The sequence below is a fragment of the Cinclus cinclus genome, chromosome 3, assembly GCF_963662255.1.
Source record: "Cinclus cinclus chromosome 3, bCinCin1.1, whole genome shotgun sequence".
In the NCBI taxonomy this organism is placed as follows: Eukaryota; Metazoa; Chordata; class Aves; order Passeriformes; family Cinclidae; genus Cinclus; species Cinclus cinclus.
In genome coordinates, this window is record NC_085048.1 from 7,853,921 (window position 1) to 7,871,181 (window position 17,261).

The following is a 17,261-nucleotide window of genomic DNA, read 5'->3' on the forward strand; positions in this document are numbered from 1 at the left end:
AACCTGAGTTCTATTAATATACTTTGATTTAAAATATTTCAATGTCATTATTTATTTAATGATGCATACATGTACATGAATCCCTTCAACTTCATTGTTCAGTTATAGTTTTACTTGTTTTTCCCCAGAGGTATCTCAGGCCATTCTTTTCATAATCTACAGTTTATTTGTCTGCTTTCCACAAGACTTCATTCATAGTCATAGAATTTCAATTTGACTTTAGGCTGGCCTTGACAGTGATGCTAGTGAGTCCTTTGCCTCAGTGAGTAGTGATGTAAAGGATTTAAATTCACTCTATTTGCTGTCTTTATGAAAATTTGAAGCTGGATGTAGCTAAAAAACACTTCTGTGACTTCCCACCTGCTGCTGTGCCTTTTTGCAACAAATGAAGTTGTCTTGTGTTTTAAAACATTTCTTATTTACCTTTATTAAAGATAATGGGAATTTTACCCCTATGCCAGTGGAGTATATCTGTCAAACTTGAATGCAAAGAACATGCAATTCTTCCCTGTAGGTGGGATGAGAATATTTTCTGTATACTTTCAATAATGTGTTACAAAATATTTAAATCAAAATAGTTAAATACTATCAGATTTATCATGATATTTGGAGGTATTGTTTGTCTCTTCCACAATCAATAAGGATGAGGTCTTCAAAAAACTTTTACATTCAAAAAATAATCATCCTTATGCACAAACAAAAATTGTATGAAATTTCCTAAGTCTAATAGTCTCAATGTTTGGGACATTTGATTTTTTAATATATATTTTAGGTTTAAATGCATCATTTTATATGTAATGTTTGGATATTTTCAAAGATTGAAAAACATTGTTGCATGGAACCTGAACAAATTTTTTATCAAAAAAGTTTGAGCTACAAGCCTTCAACACTGCTTAGTTTTTCCACCTGAGCTAAAAGCTCAGGTTAGCTTAGCTTGTTTGTTATTTCACATTCGGGGGTGGATGTCCCATTCCTGGAAGTGTTCAAGGCCAAGTTGGATGGGGCTCTGAGCAACCAGATCTGGTGGAAGGTGTCCCTCCCCATTGTGGCAATGCACGTTTATGGTTTTGTGTTGCACTGAGGATGGTTTGCTCTGTTTCCCCTCTCGGTTTGTATTGTGGTTGTCCCCTTCCCTTAACCCCTCCCTTTCCCCTGGCCAGCCCTGAGTGGCTGTGACCCGGGATTCCTCTGCCTCTGAGTTGGGGTTGAAAATACCCCGCGTTTCCCATGCTCTCTCTCTTCTCCCTGGAACTCTTCAGGACAATAAACTTGGATCATCCTGGGAAGGAGAGCCTCCTCTAATCTTTTGCCTTTGTCCATGCCGGATAAAAAATTCCCTATCTCTCTGACCCTCAGCTAGCTGGGGCAGGTCAGAGAGACCAGGGGAAGATCTGACACCCCATGGCAAGGGGGTTGGAACTGGATGGACTTTAGGGTCTCGTCCAACACAAACCATTCTGTGATTTTATGATTCTGAGTGGAAGCTAAAATGTGGGAAAAATATGAGTCCCACATTTTGAAATATCTTCTATGAGTTGAAGATTATTATTGGAGTCTGGTTCGGATTAATCTTGGTTCTTTGGAAACTGAAAGAGCTGAGGCAGATTTCCTGTGTGCTGACTTCAGGAGCCTTATGGGGAGCTTGTTTTGGCCATCCCTTCCCTCTCCCAAGAGAGGGCTGGAAGGACCAAATCTCTTCCATTCTGCATGTTATGAAGGCAATGATGTTCAAACTGTTATCGCAATTAACATCAATGACAAAGAGGAAGAAGAAAGAGATAAAGAAATACAGAAAGAAATACAGAAATACAGAAAGAAAGAAATACAGAAAGAAATACAGAAAGAAAGAAATACAGAAAGAAATACAGAAAGAAATACAGAAAGAAAGAAAGAAATACAGAAAGAAAGAAAGAAATACAGAAAGAAAGAAAGAAAGAAAGAAAGAAAGAAAGAAAGAAAGAAAGAAAGAAAGAAAGAAAGAAAGGCTTGCTTTGACCACAGTTAGAAATTTCTGATTCTCCAACCTTGATGAAATCCTGCTCAGATGAAACCCTAGTTAAAGCAATCCCAGCAGTATCTCTACATTCTGAGATTGTGTGGAGGTGGATCAAGTTTTGGAAGACTGGAAAAGAGCAAACATAAGAAAAATTAAAAAGAAGTCAAAAGGGAAGGTTATAGAATGATGGGCCAATTATTTTGTTGGAACATGATAGATAGAGAAATCCAACAGTACTTTTTTAGGCCACCTAAAAGAACACCAGATGAGTAAGTAGTAAATTTGTTGGCAGTATGCAGTGAGTGTTAAATCATTTGTCAGGATTTAATCATATCAGATCAATCCAAAATCTTATATACGAAGTAACATGCCTTAAGGGTAAAGACATGGTATAGCTAGGCCTTGTTCAGGGTCTCACATAGCACAGGCAAGTTTGGGTTGCTGTAGAGTTTGGACAAAGGTGTCTGGGGATGCTGCATTCAGAGCAGTTGCCAGCTGTCAAACTGCTATGATGAACTGAGGATCTAGCCTAGGCTTAGTATGTTCAATGTTTTTATTATAATCCAATACCAGGTCTCTAGAATATGCTTATTATTCCTGCAAGTGAAATGTATCTGAAAGAGGCAGCAAACAGATTGAAAGATAAGAATTAATTAAGAATTATCACAACAATTAAGAAAAATTATGCTGAAAACAACATAGAATTTTATTAAAACAAATGCATGGTTCTGTACTTAGGTGGGGATAAACAGCTGAGAAAATACAATAAGAAAAACAGAGATAAAACAGGTAACAGTCTTGCAAAGAAGTATTTGGACATTACAGTGGGTCACAAAATGAATGTAGGTTAAGAGTATTGTGATGTTTGTGTTGGTTTTGCCCTGCAAGGTTTCGGTAGCTTTCAGCAGGGAGGCTACAGGGGTGACTTTTGTGAGAAGCTGTCAGAGGGTAGCACCTCTGGGATAATGTATTTTAGAAAGGTGAAAAACCTGTGCAACTACAGCAGGATATGTGAGAGCAGCAGCTCTGCAGGCACCCAGGTCAGCAAAGGAGAGGCAGGGGTGCTCCAGGTGCTCCTGCAGTTCCTGGTGCAGTTCCTGGTGCAGCTCCTGGTGCAGCTCCTGGTGCAGCTCCTGGTGCAGTTCCTGGTGCAGCTCCTGGTGCTGCTCCTGGTGCAGTTCCTGGTGCAGCCCATGGTGCAGTTCCTGGTGCAGTTCCTGGTGCAGCCCATGGTGCAGTTCCTGGTGCAGCTCATGGTGCAGTTCCTGGTGCAGCCCCTGGTGCAGCTCCTGGTGCAGTTCCTGGTGCAGTTCCTGGTGCAGCCCATGGTGCAGTTCCTGGTGCAGTTCCTGGTGCAGTTCCTGGTGCAGCTCCTGGTGCAGTTCCTGGTGCAGCTGTGCCCCTGGAGCCCAGGGAAGCCCACAGGGGAGCAGAGATCCACCTGCAGCCCAAAGGCTCCTGTGACCTTCTGGGAAGCCCATGCTGGAAGAGGCTCCTGGAAGACTTGTGTCTCTGTGGAGAAAGGAGCTCACACTGCAGCTGACCTGGAGTTGTGATCCTCTGGGCTGCCCATGCTGGAGCAGCCTGTTCCTGAAGGAGCTGCAGGCTTTGGACGGAGCCATGCCAGAGCAGTTTGTGCAGAACTGCAGCCGTGGAGAGGACTCAGCTGGAGGAGTTCATAGAGAACTGTCTCCCACTGGACGGACCCATGCTGGAGCAGGGGAAGACTGTGAGGAATCCTCCCAAGGAGCAGCAGAGACAAGGTGTGATGAACTGACCACAGCCCCCATTCCCCATCCCTCTGTGATGCTGGGAGGAAGAGCCAGAGGAATGGGGAGTGAAGCTGAGCCGGAGAAGAAGGGAGTGGTGGTGGAAATGTGTTTTAAGATTTAGTTTTATTTTTCATTACCCTATTCTGATTTGATTGGTAATAAATTAAGCTGATTTCCCCAAGTGGGCTCTGTTTTGCCCATGACAGTCACTGGTGAGTGATTTTTCTCTGCCCTTATCTAAACCCATGAGACTTTTATTATATTTTCTCTCCCTTGCCTGGCTGAGGAGAGCAATGACAGAGTGGCTTTAGTGGGCACCTGGCATCCAGCCGGGGTCAGCCCACCACACTGCTGAACAGAGGTCAAACATCACACTGGGATTTATAAACAGCAGCATAGTCCATAAAATTTGCAAGCTAATTCTTCTTTGCAACATTGTTATGGTTTCCTAGAAGTGGACCAGCTGGAGGGAGTACAGAGACAGGCTATGAGGAAAGCCTGGGAACCTATGAAGGATGGGGTATTTGGTGTCCTTAGAACACACAAGATAGAAAGGAGACATTTTATCAGTGTATGAATACATACAAAATCTGCAAAAAGATGTCTCCCATGGCCATGAAGAGTAAGGCAAGAAATAAATCTCCAGCTGCAGACAAAGAATTTTAGAATTTTAGGAATGGTAAAGGTATTCCTTTTCTCCTAGTAGGAATTGATAGGCATTGTGGTTGCTTAAGAATGTTTCACAATGCTCATCTCTTATTAAAGAACAGGCTCAGCAAGCAGGGATAAGATAGTTTGGGAATATGATGGCTAGAGTAGTTACTTGTTATAGGAAGAAAAATGAACTAGATAATCAGTTTGAGTGCCTTCTAACCAGTCTATGATTGTGCAATTTTGTTGTCTGTCTAGACCTGGTACAGGGGGAAAAATCTGTAACAGCAAACTCTCTTCCCTTTTTCTTATCTGCATCATTCCCTCTCCTCTGCTGGTCTCTGTCAGGTCCAGAGAGCATAAGCACAGTTGCAGTGGCTCCTCTATCATAGCGATGAGTAACGTTTCTAAGTGATAACAGTTATTATAAATATATGTATAATATATATATAGAAAGCACCAATCTGGGCTTGAGTGTTGAGCTGCTGGAGGGTCAGAAGGCTGAAGAGAGGGATTTGGACAGGCTGATTGATGGGTAGAGGCTGATGGTGTGATGTTCAAACAGGCAAAATGCTGGGTCCTGCACTTGGGCCACAACAACCCCTGCAGTGCCACAGGCTGGGAGCAGAGTGACTGGAAAGCTGCCCAGTGAAAAAGGACCTGGGGGTGCTGGTGACAGCAGATGAACATGAGCCAGGTGTGCCCAGGTGGGCAAGAGGCCAATGGCACCTGGGCTGTGCCAGCCATGGTGTAGCAGCAGGACCAGGGCAGTGACTGTCCCCTGTGCTGGACACTGGGGAGGTTGCAGCTCATATCCTGCAGTCAGTTTTGGATCCCTCTCTGCAATAAGGACACTGAGATGCTGGAGCATGTCCACAGAAGGGCAGCATAGCTGATGAAGGGTCTAGAGCACAAGTCTGATGATGAGCATCTGAGAGAATTGGGGATGTTTAGCCTGGAGAAAAGGAGGCTCAGAGGGGACGTTATCCCTCTCTACAGCTCTGAGAAAGGAGGTTGTAACAAGGTTGGTGTTGATCTCTTCTCCCAGGTAATAAGATATAGGATGAGAGGAAATAACTTCAACTTGTGTCAAGGGAGGTTTAGATTGGATATTAAGAAACATTTTCAGTGTTTCCAAGCGGTGGAACAGGCTGTCCAGGGAAGTGTTGGAGTCACCATCCCTGGAGGTGTTAAAGGATGTGTCAAGGTGGCACTTACAGACATGGTTCAGTGATGGGCTTGTCAGCACTGGGCTAAGGGTTGAACTTGATCTTAAAGGCCTCTTCTAACCTAAACGATTCTAAGATGCAATATTTGTTGTTGGTCAATAGTCAATGAAGCAATTGTTTTATTTAGACATCTGTATAAACTTTCTGACTTCCAAAGGTTGAACAGCTATGACTTCTACTGAAATTACTGTGAAGTTCAAACTCATGAGACTTATGCAGTTTAGATTCTTCTGTAGAAACCTTTAATGGTCTTTAAAAGGATAAATTATTTTTATTTAAGCATTGCTTATGTTCAAATCAGAGCTGACATTTTGAAAAGTCAATGTACAATGAAATGTCAGAAAAATATTTGTTAGACTTCTTGTCATTTGTGGTCATGCTACCCCTCCTTTTTTTGTAAAAAGAGGAAGATATTAACCTCATATATGTCTGTAGTCAATGTAAGAACTCCTGTTCCCTAGTGATCTTCAAAGCAAAAATACCTGGAATAAACATGAGGGCTGTGCTATATAATAAAGAGTCATGATTTTTCCTTTAGCACAGACTTTAAGAAAAACAAGCAAACTGCAAACAAAGACCATGACAGCCTTTCTTCCTGATGTCTGTACAGTGTATTGGTGGATCTTTCTTTTGATGCTGCAATAGTAAATAACAGATTTTGCTGTATGCTTGGAAGACTTCAAAGCTTCCTGATGCTTTCAATTTTATTAAAATGTTCCACAGCCAGGTTTGTTCAATATGTTTTTTGAATTTCATTGGCAATATCACTCACTATCTGTGCTTTGAAATGTTAGTGGGTTTTTGTTTGTTTGTGTGCTTGTTTTTTTTTTGTTGGTTGCTCGTTTTCATTTGGTTATTTGACCACACTACTATCATTAACAGCCAAATAAACTATGAGAGAAAACACTAAACCCTGGAAAGTGTTGCTAATGCTCTGAAATAATTACTGCAATTCCAGTGCAGGAGCACTGGTGTCCGCAAGGATCCTTCTTAGGTGAATGGTTGGCAGCTGGATAATAAACTCTGTTCTGAATTAATCTCTGTTTAGCTCTCTGATGGAGAGGGTGAAATGGGTTTATTATTTCCTTTTAATGGTGTGAACGAGGGCCAGATATAGCAGAATTCTTTGCACATAGCAGATTGCAGAGAGTGCTGCTTAGCTATGGGTGGGATCTACAGCTATGATTTGGCATTTCTTTTCCTCAGTGGACGGTGAAGTACAATGAATATAAATGTCTCTTTCACCATGTGGGGCTAAGAAGTGTTCCCAGCACTGGCTGGGGAATGAGTGCAGAGATGAGAGGCTCTCTGGTGGAACTGCAACTAAAGGAAGACTGTAAGGTTCCTCAGAAATCTGCTGCTGCTTTCTGCCCTGTCCTTCGCTGTGGATGCCAGTTTTCTGGGTAATGGAAGATACCATCTGACATCATTCTGAAGTATTTTCATACTAGTTGTTCCCATATTGGTAAGCAATTGGTAATTGTTCCCTTTTTTGGTAAGCAAGAGTAAATTCTCAGAACTGTTACAGGTATTGTACTAATTTTTTTGCAATTACTGTTTACTAATTCAAGCAGGCCAAAGGGGCAGAGACAGTTTTACAAGTCCTTCTGCTTTATATGGAATGTCTTTTCCTTTCCAGCTATTGCTGAATGCTTAAAATTATGGGAATATTTGTTTAAGGCAGGCCTTAACCACAAAGATTTTTTGTGGGTTTGGACCAGCAGTTTGTCATGTTGGAAATTCTTTTAAGGATGAGCCTGAATTCCCAGGTTTATAATCATTTTTTCATTTGGACTCATCCCTAAAATTTATTCCCACTTCTATTTTTATTCTCTCATGACAGGAGAGAATATCTGAAAAAAAAATAAAGTCAAGCTCAGACATGACTAATAAAAATTATCCACTCTTCCCTTCTTTGAAACTTCATTCTATGAGGTGTTTATGTCTCTGAAAACCTGCAAAGGCTTTTGTGAACAAAAGAGCTATCGGAACTCTGACTCCAGAGTTCCACTCTTTCTACAAAATAATTTTTACAAAGTAATTCTAAACTCTTTCTCCTTTTGGTCATGTCCAGGCTGTCCTTCTCCTTTGTATATCATACATAAGTTCCTCAAAAAAAAAAGCATCTCATACAGTCCACAGATTGTACATGTACTGTATGTACATGTACTGGTACATGCTTTGATATGATTCTTCAACCTGCTTGTTGTTCCTCATATCTCAAGAATAAAGATATATGTTGAAATGTAAAGGTGACTAAAAAAAGGGGAATGGACAAGCACATCAAGCATTTAAGGGTAGAATTCCTAGGATTTTAGGAGATAGATAACAAGGACATCTAGAATACAAGCTCTTACTACCAACATTTCTGGAAGCAAAAACATAAGCTCATGCTTAAAGATTTAAGGCTGACTCTAACTCCAAGGGATTAGGCTGAGATCTTCATGGAAGCAGATTATTTTTATCTTTCCTTAAAGCTTTCTCTGAAGCATCTTATGATGGTGGTGAATAGGGATAAGATATTGTAATAGATTAACATGAGCTGAGGTGACTTTTACTGGGTTATGCAGTCCTTCCTATCACTATGACAGATCACAGATAAAGAAAACTGAGAGGAGCCCTTGAGTACCTCTACTGTCCCTTGTATAATTTTGCTGCAAAATGTCTTCACATTAAGGAACAAAATGTTCTGTTTTTCCTCTCTCTTTTCCAGACAATTGCGTCTTCTATCAAGAAATTATCTCTAAAATATCCCAAACTGTTGGTATTTAACAAGCAGCTGACCAGTAGGCACTGTTTTACAGCTGCAGAAGAAAACTGATTTGGAGTGAAATGGACTTTTCCAGATGCTATCTTTTATATTTATAGGTGATGTGAGCACTGGTTGCTGCTGCTGACAGTGATGTGAAAGCATGGAAGATGTAGAGCTGTCCCCCTGCTGCTGAGAAAGTACTGGGAGCAGAACCTGGTCCTTGGAGAGCTCCAAAGGCAAAGAAACAAGAAGGTTCTGATCCCCAAATTCCTTGACTATCATGTAAATTTTTCAAATGTTTACAGCAAGGAGTCTAAGGGAGAGGAACCTATGGATTCATGGGGTCAAAAGCACCAATTAGAGTGGGCACAGAAACCTAGCAGAGCAAGTCCCTATTCTGTGCAAGCCCTTGCCCCACCTCCTCAGAAATTTCTTGCTCTACTACCATCAGTACCTGATTATCAGCAAAAGTGTTGCTCTGTCCTCCTCACAAGCTGCTTATCACCAGAGGTGGGAGCTGCACATACATATTCCAGTCCTTTCACCACAAATACTTGTCATTAAATGTGACAGGCTTCTGAAGAAGTATTGTTACTTGTAAATAAAATATGGTTGCTAAGAGACACTATGATTAACATGCTGACAATGCAACCTTCTTTGATTGTTTGGGCACCAATTGTCTGCTTCTGTAATCAGTGAGGAAATAATTTTTTTGAGGAGATTTGTCAGGCTGAGAAAACTAGTTTTTTTTAGTTTCATTTAAAATTAAATTAGAGTCTAGTGTTTCCATACAAAGAAAAGGTCTCCAAGCCATTACTCTTCTAATTTTTTTTCTTTTTTGGCACATCGTAATTTTTGTGTTTCTGTTTATGTTAATTTTTCAACTAGGAAAATAAGGTTAGCGTTAATAATGTATCTGTCAAAATATTCAAATAAAGAAAACTGGAAGCTTGGGCTTATTAAATTTTTATATGTAAATTGTATATATTAATTTTCTTTTTGCTGGTTTTAGTCTTGTTTGGAATTTCTTCTACTCTCAAATTCTTCCAGTTATTTGGGACTTTTGAAATTAAGCTTTTTGAGGTACATCTGAAAACCACCCACATCATTATTCCTGTACAGAGCAAGGGATTTGAGTATTCTTTTCCAGTGGGGGGAGAAGAAAATGGTGGTGATCCTTCTTTTTCCGATAGATTGACTCTTGTGCTAATGGGTGAGGCATGGTGAAAGGAGATGAGCATGCAGAACTCATTCTTCTTAGGCTGAAAATTACCCTTCTCACCTCCTGTAACTGGATGTGTAACTGCACTTGCATATGTTGTAACAGATGGTATTTCACTGAAGAATGGCTGAAAACGGCACCTTCCTACCCAATGTTTCTCCCTGCTGTGTGTATTCAGAGTCATGTCTTCTTACTACAGTGTTTAAAAAGAAGTTGGATTGCCTATTAGTCTTGCAGAGCCAACCGAGAGATGATGGGTGGCATCTCTTTTCTGCTAATGTTAATGGTATTCTGAGCACAAAGCACCTGTGCTAGCACACGGTTCTGCACAGGTACCTGTGTAGGCACAGCCTGCAGGCAGCCAAGATGACTGCTGGAGCCCAGTTCAGCCTGGATGTCCTCTGTCGTGATAACACATACAAAGGTAAAAACCCCTCTTCTGAGACCCTGTAGTAAACGTTCATTTCCAGAATTTCTGAAAAATAAACTTACTGTACTTTTATTTCTATTTGGGGATGGACTAAAACATAAGTTTTGCAACACAACACCTGTGTGTTCACTGTTCTGGTGTAATAAACATGGATGATTATGGCAAAAGTGAGAGAAGGGTGCCTTGGAGTAGCTATACCTGTTAAAAATAAACTTAAATGCATAGATGTTTACCTACTGATCGAAAAGCACTATGACTTTCAGAAGGAGCTGAATGCCCTAGAAGATAAGTAGAAGAGTAAAGAAAATAGGTGATTTGTAGTCTGTCGAGCCATACAAAGAAAGGTAATGGTTTTGCTGTTAAATACACAGACACAAAATCAAATTTCCCCTTCCACCAAGTGCAAACAGATTACATCTAGCCAGTGTAGCAGTGCTTAAATAAATGTTCCTGGGTTCTATTGTACAGTTGACTGATACCCTGAGGTATGGTATTTGAATACAGTCATTGGCATCCTGCATATCTACCCATGTAGTGACTGTGCTGAGTAACATAGGTAATCCTGGTTATCCTATGACACATAGGTGTTGGGGATAGAGAAGATGGTATTCCTGGTTTGGCCAATTTCAAGGCCAGAAGGGCGGCCTGTGACTGTCTAATCTAAACTCTTCCTCATGCTGGAGATGTAGTTTCACTGAAAATCTGAATTTTACCACCTATTTCAGAAAGCTATTAAAACCCATCTTAACAACTCAGACTAATTGTGAGCTGGTACCTCATAAAATTTCATTTTCTATATTGTGTCTTATTTACTTTTCTATATTGTGTCTTATTTCAAGTTTAAATTTTCTAACTTCAGCTTCCAGTCATTATGTCTAATTATGATTTTGTTAGCAGGTGTTTTCGTGTGCAAGTATCTGTGCAAACACCTCAAGTCAGCTTTCAGCCTTCTCTGTTAAATTAAGTTGAACTCTTTTAGACTCACATGTTTATATTTGTTTTCCAATCTCTGGTTTAAGTTGTTTTGTTTTGTTTTTGCAATGTCTTTGTGATTTCTATGTTGTTCTGGAAGATTTGAGTCCAGACCTAGGTGTTTTTTTATGATAGTGGAAATTTTAGAGCAGCAGTAACACTTCCCTACTTCTGAGAATCACATTTTATATAACCAAAGATCGTATTAACTGTTTTGTCAAAGCATTACTTTTTGAGCCTATTTTGAGATGATTATCCACAATGACTCACAAGCCCATTCCTGAGCTACTGCTTTCCAAAAGAGAGTCTCACTGTACCTAAAATTTGTATTCCTGGTCTCCAGATGCACTGTTCTGCATTTGAGTGTTCTTATATTGATTTTGTTGGAATTTAACTGTTTTAGCAGACATTTCAGGTAGTTCTGCACCAGAGCCTCATCTTTGCTACCTCCTACCCTGCTCTGTTTTGTTCATATGCTCTTTCTAGCCCATTGCTCCTTCTATAAAAGGAACAATGGCTACTTGGGGGAAACTTGTAGAAGCACTTGTGCTCACTGATTTCTTTATTGCCATTTTCTGAACACTGAGAGATATTTTACTTTTATTTAATGTGCAGCCTGCTAATTCTGCACAATTCAAGTTGATTTTTAAACCAAAGTATTTTGTGGCACTAAGTCAAATTCCTTAAAAATGAAGACTGCTGTGCCAACACATTCACCTTTATCAACAGGGCCTATAATCCTGTCATAAATACAGGATTTGTTTGTTTGACAAGATTTACTTTCTACAAAATCATGTTGAGTGGCATAAATTATATGTTTAGCCACTATTTGTTGATAGAATCCTCATTTAACTGTTCCATGCACATCAAAGGAATTTTTCAATGACAACTAGGTTATCTCTTTTATGCCTTATTAAAAACTAGAATTACTTTGTTTTCTAGAAAATTGCAGTATCCCAACTTTCTAAGATCTCTTAAAAATTAAAATTAAACTAGAAATATTATTCAGCCCTTAAAAAAAGTTTTTATCTAAGGTATCAATACGTCTTAATTTTTTTATTTTTATGTTACCTTATTCTAGTATTTTGATAGAGATGAAGTTTAGTCAGAAGGGGTATATCTACTTTATTTTAGATATCAAGGTGTTTTTATGACAAATGTTTCACTTTCTTATATTGCTGTTGAGAATTTGTCCATCTACATCTCCAGAAACAAAACTTACAGCTGACCTAATATCACCTTTTCTCTTAATGACTATGAACACTCATCCTCATTTCCTGAAGCCCCAACTATGTCTAACATAAAAGTTAGTAAACTAAATTTCTGAGAAGTCATCTATATTTTAAGCTGTTCACCATTCATTCATTTCCTATTTATCCATGTTAGATATAATTTTATTAATATTTCAAATCTCATTTTAAAACACTGGCTTTCTTGTTGTAAGAAAGAAACGTGTGGAATTGCCTTTAAAAAAACAGGAGTGGAGTTCCTCTCTCCTTTTAGATTTATCAAATTTAAACTTCTAAATTTCAGCAAACCACTCTGAAATTTTTTACTGAGAGAAATAAACACTACTAGGGGGTGATTTAATTGATTTATCTTAGAGATCTCTTTTAGGAACTGCCTAATGGAACTGCTGATTTCTCCCCTGAGGTACCTAAGTTAGACTTTACACTTCTGAGTCTTAGATATCTGTGTTATAGTGTACAGCTCCTACCTTTCTTTTTAGTAACAAACTGAATCAGTTGTCCAGAAAACATCCTTGAAGTTAAGGTCACCCGTCATAAATCAGGCTTTCTTTCTACATCCTTGAGTGAGGATTTTAGGGAGTGAAAACGCATGCCCATCAGTAATTTTTCTCTGCTAATCTATAATCATTCAATGTTCTGTGACTCTGAATCATAACAATGAATGACAGCCACCTCCACCTCTTCCCTAGCTTTTACTGAACCTTTCAAAACTGGCTTACAAACAGTTTTTTGACTATGAAACATTGATCCTTTATAAGAGCAGTTCTATGACGCTGGTTGGAATAAGTCAGTGTTTTTACCATGTTTGCAGATGTAACCTGTCTGTGCTGTCCATCTAGTTTAAGCACAGCAGGAAATGATGGTGGGATGTATCACTGGACCTAAGGATCCTTTCAGCCTGTTCCTACTGCTTCTTATCTTCTGTCACAAAGGTCTCAGTACATGCATCCATGAGAATTATACAGGAGGACATGGGTGGTCTCCATGTGTGCTTGGATGCAGTGGTACAGCTGTGACAGAGGCTGGGGTGTGCTCCAGCTGATAAGACCTGCAGGGAGGCAGGGTTCATTCTCTCACACTCAGCTGGGGGGTGAATACAACTTCTGGCTCTCAAATCAGAGCTGGCCCAGGGGGTGAGTACACTGAGATGGATTCTGCCAGGAAAACACTGTGCAGATACAGCCCATGCCTGACTAACAAAGGAAGAGATGAATCTTTGGTATTTGATTCCTTCATAGGTACTGATAATTTGCTGTTATTTCTGCTCAATCCAACAAATAAGCAGTAAATGCAGTGATAGTCTTGACTATGAGAGAGGATGCAGAATGCCTCCTTCTAAAAAGAGTTTCTTTTTAAAGTTGTTCAAATTTGATTTGTTTTTGATCAGCAAACCCAGGATCTTGCCAGCTCTACACCAGTTACACAGTTTTGGAGCTGATAGTTCAACAGGCTGCTGTGTTTATCTCCCAGTGCAATTCTGACTGAGGTTTTCCTTGTCTGCTGTCTCTGCAGCCAGCCCTTCTGGGAAACTGTTCTACATATTTTACCAGTTCTGCTTCCTGAGGCTTCTGGGATGACTTTTGAATCCCTGAATGTAGAAGTCATTCAAGAATAACTATTTTGAGACCCTTGATTCTCAGAAACCTTGATCAATTTAGGGGCGAATGGTCTTGGAAGAAAATAGACACATGGATTTATTAAGGTTTAATAATGAAATTCAATTTTTGGAATTGCTGTTTATTTTGAATAATGTCCATTAATTTGTTGTTTTCCCCACACTCTACTTCTCAGGCGTGTGGTGTGGTTCTGGGAGCTGACCTGTGCAGGGCCAGAAGCTGGACTTTCGTGATCCTCATGGGTCCCTTCCAGTTTAGGATATTCTATGATACTATGATATTTCTCTTATCATAGAACTCTTTTGAAGGTGGACCCAGGCATGCTTCAGAATCTGTCTGACTGGTGAGGATTTGTTTTATTAGAAAAGGTGTTTCTTCTCTGTTGTACTTTTCTGTGTCCTGATACCTCCTAAAACTGTTTTCTTTGTTCTTGTCTTTCTTTATGCATTATTTTTCTTTGGCTAAACTCTGGAAAGAATGTCAGTCCTCTGGTTTATTAGTGCATCCAGTTATAATTTCTAGCAATGGACACCCTCTTTCTCAAACAAGCTGATATTAAGTAGTCAGGTAGTAATCAATACTCAGGTCTGATGGCCAAAACAAACATAACAGGTCAATGTGTTGTCTTTCCTGGAAAAATAACAGGATGCTTTTCTCTGCCTCTGCATTTCATTGATGCTCACCTGTTGCATGCCTTAAAAACACATCTATCACATGTCAGGTTTGCTTTTTCATTCCTTTCTTGACCATCCAAGGACACTACCTAGGCACTTCACATTCCAGCCTGGAACTCCACTGCCTCCACAAGTACAGTTCCCTAATTGTAGGAGAGAAAGAAAAGTATCCTCCCGTCTATGTGCAGGAAAGTAAGATTTAACACTGAAAAATATTTACAGAAGTTCAATGTGTTTCATTCCAATTCTTCCCCATCTGATTCTTCACAGTGACTTTAATATAATCTCCAATACACTCTACAGTTACATTTTGGCAGAGAAGTCTTGTCTTATGCATTCAACAGAACCCTCTAATTTTTAGTAGCCTAGAAGTTTTTCATTTTCTTCAGTCGGGACGTTGAAACCAGTAATTCCTCTGAATCCAGTGAGTAATTCCTCAAGTCATATTCTCACAATCGAAAGTGGAGGCTAGGCAATATGCAGAATAAACACAATAGAATTCCTTTCCCCCGACTCTAGAGGGATTTATTTTCTGTGAATCATGCGCTACCAAATATCAAATAATTATTTGCTAAATAATGAAAGGGAAGATTAAGATATCTCTTAAGCTCTGATGAGTCTTGGAGCACAGTGCCTGACTATTAAATACCAGAGTGTTGGTGTGATGATGCTTAAGTCACTTTGTGAATCTGTCCCCAGTGATAGTGCTGTTGCTGACATTCCTCTGAATACTTATTTGTACTGTTTCCCTCTCATGGATAGAGAAATAAGGTGGAATTCCATAAAGGTGGAATTGTGTAGACCTAGAAGACAGGAAGGTCCACAGAAAAGAGTGAACTGGATTTTGTGGCTCACTTAGCAAATTTGGGATGCTCTCATCAGGCAGGATAGGTGAAGGTGAGGGTGTGAGAGCTCAGAAAGGGGATGTTGGAGTCCTGCTATAAATGGTGACTAGATGGCATGATTTAGTCTCAAGACAGAGAAAATGCTAATGTCTGCCCTCTGAGAGAAAAAGGAGTTCTTACATCATTGTAGTATGCCACTAAAAAGAAAGTTTTACTGCTTTCCCCTGTCTCTGTTATTGGGGCTGGATCGAAGGATGCTGTCACACTTGTAATCCCCTGGGACACAGCCCGCTTACAGACACATTGGAAAACTATTACTGTGTGCTATGAGCTTTCCTACTCTGACTGAAGAATCTGTAGGGATAAAAACTTGAGTTCTGTGGGGAATAATCATGTCTCATTCTTTTCCCTTGCCATGTTAGCTGGAAGGCTGTGAAATTTCTCCCTTCTTACACAGGAGACTCCCCCACAATTGCTGTATTTGTCCCCATAGGCAAACATTTACACAGCAGTATTTAAGTTATTCTCCGGTCACCCTTTGATCCTGTGGCTCTGAAATAGTCTGTCCCATCCCTTAGTTCACACTCCCATGAGACAGGGACCTTGGGTCAAATGAGAACTGAGAAATTTGCCCATGGAAAATTAACCCTTCCTGATGAAGCTCAGGTTAATGTCTTTGACGTTGGGTTTCCTTGTTCTGCCTATCATTTCCTCTGCCACTGGAGGTCAATGCCATGCACTGTTTTGGATAGCTTATCACCTAATAGGGTTTGTGCTCACTTACACAGAGCCATCTCCTTTTGCTGCAACTGTGCCTACAGTGTGATTGGCACCATGTTGTAAATAATTAGCGAAAGTAATGATATAACTCCCTGTGGTAATCTCATCCTATTTAGGATACAACTACAATCTGAACTTCAATAACACCTTTGACATAATCAAACATCTCAGAGCCCTTTACAAAGCCATAAATTACTCACCTGTAAAGTAATGACTGCAGGGAATTACAGCAGGCAATGAGTCCATTGATCGGTGCTGGTACAAAATGAAGGAGAGGACATACAACAGAGGCCACTCCACAACTCTCTTCCTCTGGAAATTTCCATAATGCCTTTAATTTCTGCATGTATCTCTTTTCTTCCCCACAGAGACACCAGAGGAGGAAGACCACCTTGCTCTGACAGTCAAGGACACCTTCATCCATGCTGATCTGTAAATCCCATCTGATAGTGATGGGATTTTAGGCAGAACACAAATGTATGGGCTTATAGCCTGCAGGGAAAAGTGCTCTTTAGCCAGTGATGCAAATAAACAAGTAAGTCACTTCCTTAAATTTGCATGGGCCCTTTCTGAAAGCAGGGTTTTACTGCTGCTTTTAAACAAAAAATAGCAGTGATTGCTTTGGACACCTCAGATGACATGCTGCACACAAAATCAGGGCTGCATCACCTCCCACCTCCTCCTAAGATACCCTCTCTGTGGTTCAGAGTTGTCCTCATATTATTAGGTTAATAAGAATTTTCTCTTTTATCAATTTCATTTAAAATGGATCCCAGTTCTAGAAACCTTAATTTAAGAAGGTTTCCATATAATGATATATAATCTGACTGAAAGAAATGGAATTATTTTTGTAGGCAACTCCTTAGTGGAAAAAAGAATTGCCAATGCAAGAACTCGATTATTTATATGACAAAAATACAATAACAAAAAATAAGGATTAAATTAATTTTGCAGTTAAAAATACCACTGTGAGTAGGAAATGTTTTGTATTACCTGAAAAATCTCAGAGTTTTTTTAACCTGAAGGAAGATAATGGGATCAAACTTTATATTTGCAACATAAATACTTATTT